Source organism: Gopherus flavomarginatus, chromosome 16, assembly GCF_025201925.1.
Source record: "Gopherus flavomarginatus isolate rGopFla2 chromosome 16, rGopFla2.mat.asm, whole genome shotgun sequence".
Taxonomy (NCBI): Eukaryota; Metazoa; Chordata; order Testudines; family Testudinidae; genus Gopherus; species Gopherus flavomarginatus.
This window is the reverse complement of record NC_066632.1, coordinates 9,507,504-9,512,660: the sequence shown is the minus strand read 5'-3', so window position 1 is coordinate 9,512,660 and position 5,157 is coordinate 9,507,504. Positions and strand designations below refer to the sequence as shown.

At 50.8% G+C, this 5,157-nt stretch overlaps 1 non-coding gene across 1 annotated transcript; it reads right to left on the bottom strand.

The window, feature by feature from the left end:
- Window positions 1-3,930: 3,930 nt before the first annotated feature.
- On the bottom strand, window positions 3,931-4,004 carry TRNAK-CUU (transfer RNA lysine (anticodon CUU)). The gene has a single exon. It is a non-coding gene; the product is annotated as a tRNA-Lys (tRNA).
- Window positions 4,005-5,157: the final 1,153 nt, after the last annotated feature.

Genomic DNA, 5,157 nt, shown 5'->3' with positions numbered 1-5,157 from the left:
CTTTCGTTCTGCTCTTTTCTAGCCTTGTGTTCAGAGAAGGGGTGAGGGGAGAGAGAAGGGAGGTTAAAAATGTGTCTGTGGACTTAGCCTGGCAGGAGGGGCCAGGTCTAAATTGTAATAAACAGACTGAGCATTTCCCAGCATGATAGAATCTAGGGTGTCTGTCTGCAGGGAAAGGGCCTGGGGGAATTGTGATGTGAAATTAACTATAACCGGTTCTGAAACGCCCACAACTGCCCTTCTCCCCCAGACAGGCTGCAGAATGTTTTGCTCCAGCTCATCCCAGCCTGGCGTGGGACAGGGAAGAGAAATGGCTGCAGTGGAGTCAGTCCAGGTAGAGATTATCGGGGGGTTGCTGGTGGGTTCCTACTGGAGGAAAGGGAGAGCAAATACACCAGAGGTGGGAAGGTTTGCAGAGTCTGGTTTGGAGGTTGGAGCGGGGCAGGAAATTCACAGCGTGGGGAAAGGAGGAGGCCAGGGTGTGGCAGACCTGCTGGGAGTTATTTACTAAGTGGCCTAGATTCTAGGAACAGACCCAGGAGGTATGGAGGTGGAAATGCCCTAATTTGTGAAGAGAGAAAATAACCCACCTACATGGAGCTAGTCAAACTGACCAGACTCCTAGTGCTGGAGCCTGACCTCATTAAATAACCATCAGCTGCTGTGAGATATAAAGGGGACACCCATGAGTCAGGCTTATTGGAGCTGCATCTCCCTTCATATCCCACTCCTCACAGTGAGGAGGGTGTTGGGCATGCTACCAGCGAGCTCTCCCTGGACCCTGCTAGGGGCTCCATCTCCTGTATCAGTCAGTGGCTAGTAGGGGGGTGATGGATATACTGGGAAAGATAAGGGGCTCTCTCTTCATCCCCTCACCCTGGCATTTGCTGGATACTCTGAGCCAAGTCGAGGTGGGACTCTCCTGGGGGTGATCCACCCAGAGCTTCCATTTGATTCACTCTTCTCTTCCACAAATAGTGGGGCTGTGAGTGGGGCAGCAAATCCTTAGTGTTGGACTCTTACTCTTTCAGGGGCCGGTGACCTTCAAGGAGATGGCTATGTATTTCACCAGGGAAGAGTGGGCTCTGCTGGACCCCGCTCAGAGAGCCCTCTACTGGGATGTCATGCAGGAGAACTATGAGACTGTGACCTCGCTGGGTAAGTGTTCCTGTCCCTTCTGTTCTTGGAAGGGGAAATGAAGAGTGAAGGTTCACGCCACCCCCACAATGCCATCTGTACCCTGTCCTGTTTCAGCATCACCCCAATAGGCCAGTGACACACATAATACTAGAGACCCTCCTCTTCTGCAGAACACTTTGGGAACAGAGCACAGGAGCCGTATTGCACAGTGTCAAATATCTCCTGTTTGCTCAAGTGAAACTGGGGGTTAAGTCTTGCCTAACTGTCCCATACCCCTAATCATTTTTCTTGCCCTTTTCTGAACCTTTTCCAATTCCAATATATCTATTTTTGAGATGGGGTGACAATTGCATGCAGTATTCAAGGTGTGGGTGTATCATGGATTTATTTGCTGTTTTTACAAATATGATCTATGAGATATTCTGTCATATCTATCACTTTCTTAATTATTTCCTACATTGTTCACTTTTTTTCACTGCTGCTGCACATTGAGTGGATGTTTTCAGAGAACTATCCACAGTGACTCCAAGATCCATCTCTTGAGTGGAAACAACTAATTTAGACCCCATCATTTCGTATGTATAGTTGGGATTGTGTTTTCCAATGGGCTGCACTATGTGCTATCCTGTCATCTAGTACTGCTGAGATCCTGGATTCAGTAATATCGCTGCCCTTCCTGTTCCCTTTCTCCACTGAACCCCGCCAGCCCATGCTTCCTGTTCCCAGCTTCCCCAGGATTCTCGCACTGTCTCTGAACCTCTCTGTCAGCAAGAAGCAGTGCCAGGGACACTTGCCCTCTGTCTGGAGTCTTCGATTTCTGGGACATGGATTTACTTTCTCTGTGTTGTAAGAGGCTCTGTCATAATGAGTGTCTGTGACGTTACCCAGAGTACAATCTGGACTGTTAAATAGCTGTCCCCTCAGTCCTCCAGCATGGGGTGCCTTTTCCACTGTTTTCCCACGAGAACAGCCCCTCTTGGCCAATTAACACACAGTCTCCAGCATGTAACTCACTCCCAGCTACACAGTATTGAGTGCTGCTAGACAGCCACTCATGAATTACACCTCAGGAGAAAACCAGCAAATTCTCAAGTGCCCAACTTTCCCCCAGAAATGTGCATCTTGCACTTTCCAGCACGCTACTGAACGACCCAAGCTCATATGAAGTCTGTCATTTCATCAGCGGAAAATGACATGCACCAGCTTGTTATCCCAAACAGAGTTTCCAACACACTTCAATCCACACATACTGGTTAGATGAACAATAAACCAAGATTGTTAACTACCAAAAACTTAAAACTAGGCCCAGTCCATGAAAGGGGCACTCCCAGGAGAGACTGTATAAAGACTGGAACATGAAACACCTTTGTAAACCTGAGACAGCTGCCTTGGGGACAATGACAGGGAGAATCCCCCAAAGTGACTCCTTTTTTTCTGCTCTTCTCTGGCCTCCGATTGTTCCTTCCAACGTGGAGTACTTTGCACTTGTCTCTACTGAATTTGATCCTATTTACTTCAGATCATTTCTCCCGTTTGTCCAGATCATTTTGAATTTTAATCCAATCCTCCAATGCACTTACAACCCCTCCCAGCTTGGTGTTGTCCGCAAACTTGATACGTGTAAGAGAGAGACTGTTACTGGGAGGGTTTCCAAAGATGGGACTGAACTAGAAATGAGCTCCATTTCACATGTGTGGTTCCCCGCCACTCCCTGAGGGTGTGCTAGGGTGACCAGATGTCCCGATTTTATAGGGACAGTCCCGATTTGGGGGGTCTTTTGCTTATATAGGATCCTATTACCCTCCACTCTGTTCCAATTTTTCACACTTGCTGTCTGGTCACGCTAAGGTGTGCACATGTGTGGGTCACAGCTGTTCACTGCCCCTCTCATTGCAGCGTGTGTGCAGGGTTACTGCCCTGGGAACTGCAGGGCACCAGTGGACATGGGGCTGGCTGGAGGCAGGGCAGGGGCTGACTGGAGGTTGGGTCTGGCTGCAAGCAGGGCAAGGCGTGCGGGGCTGGCTGCAGACAGGACAGGGGGTGCAGGACTGGCTGCAAATGGGCTGGCTGCAGGCAGGGCAGGGTGTGTGGGACTGGCTGCTGACAGAGGCTGGCAGCAGGCAGGGGGATGTGGGGTGGAGTGCGCTGGTTGGCTTCAGGCAGGGCCTCAGGGGAGTGCGCAGGGGTTGGCAGGCCTGGAGACAGAGGAGTGTGGGACTGGCTGGCTTAAGGCAGGGGAGTGCGGCAAGGGTTGACTGGAGACAGGGCACAGGGTGCAGGGCTGGTGCAGGCAGGGCAGGGGGTGCAGCAGGGGCTGGCTGAGGGCAGGGGTGCGGGTACAGGGGGTACAGCCTACCCTGTACGGTAAGTGCCCCCTCCTCCACCAAGGTAGCAGCAGCAGCCCAGGGCTCGGGGGCTATTTAAAGGGCCTGGGGCTCCCCTGCTTTCACCGTCCCAGCCCTTTGAATAGCCGCGGGAGCTCTGGGGAAGTGGTGGGGCTCCGGGGGCTGTTTAAAGGGCCGGGGCGGTAGAAGCAAGGGGAGCCCCAGACTTTTTAAATAGCCCCCAAGTCTCCAGCAGTGGGGCTCTGGTGGCAAATTAAACAGCCTGAGGCTCCAGTCCCTGCTGGGAGCCCCAGGCCCTTTAAATTGCCCCCTGGGGAAGCTGGGCCACCCTAGTACAGTGCACCAGCAGGGCTTGGGTGCGGGGCCCGATTCAGGGGAATTGGTTGAATTGGCCTAAAGCCGGCCCTGCCCGCAGGAAAGCAAGGAAGTAGCACAGGCTTATCACTGTCTCTGAGTGGGCTTGAACCACCATCCTTTCAGTTAAGAGCCAAACGTGCTGACCCATTGCACCACAGAGACACAGACAGGCCAGGCTGTATGGAGCACAACAGTCAGGAATCAGCTCAGGGTCCGGTCTAGCACATGCCTGCAGTGGTTGGACATGCAACAGCAAGGAACTGGACTGGTGCGGAGTGAAAGATCTGTGGGAAGGAACCGAAAATAGTACTGGGGCTGCAGTACAGGTCTTGCATACACTTTCTTTGGCCTGTTTTGCTGGAAGAGTTAGCAGTGCAAGCTTGTTAGTCACAGGTAAGGGGGTGAGTTTATGCAAATTCTGGACTCTGGGACCACAGCTGGGGTGGGACAGGCACAACTTTTGTGGCACATGCACCCTCTCTGCAACCAACCTTTGTTACTTCACTCCATAACAGCACACACAAAGCAACCTTTTACCTTTCAGCACCAAAATATACTGTAGAAGAAATCTAGTAGCATAACTTTAAGATGAGAAACTTCAGTACTAACGACAGTTCTAAAGATATTCAAAAATACCTCTGTCTTTAGACACCAGCCACAAAATCAATCAGACCAAGAACAAACATCTATTCCTACTTCCCACATACTTGGGGAGGGGGGGCGTTTGGAACTCATACCCCTTAATGATGAGTCCTTTCCAGGCGAGGGGCAAGCTCTCAGGCCTCAAATGCCAGGTACAGTTACTCTCTCCTTGATCCAAACTAAACAGGAAAATACACTTGATTACTCCTGCCCCAATAACAAAGAGATGGGGGATCCCACAGCAGCTGAAATGACCATTTGGACAAGCACTCCCCTCATGCAATCTGGGGTGGGTGTAACCATGCAAATGACTCAGCCCCAAAAGGCCTTTACAACAGATCACCAACAGATGGCAGGGTAGAGTTCATACCGACCCTGCTTAAACTAGATTGTGGCAAAGATTAAAAAACACTGAATGTTAAAACTCATCAAACGCGGGTGAATCCATTCTCATTGTCGTACCCGCTTCTTAAACTCCACACCTGAACGTAGCCCTCACATGGACAACATACCCTCCTAACTCAGTGTCTGTACGTTAAACTTTTACCCCCAGTCAGGGTTATTGCAGATTGGTATTCCTTACGCCACCCGATCTTAAACCGAACTTCGCACCCCCTGGGTAATCTGTACATTGTTCCCTGATCACCAGAAACTTCTAAATCTAAATGCTGTA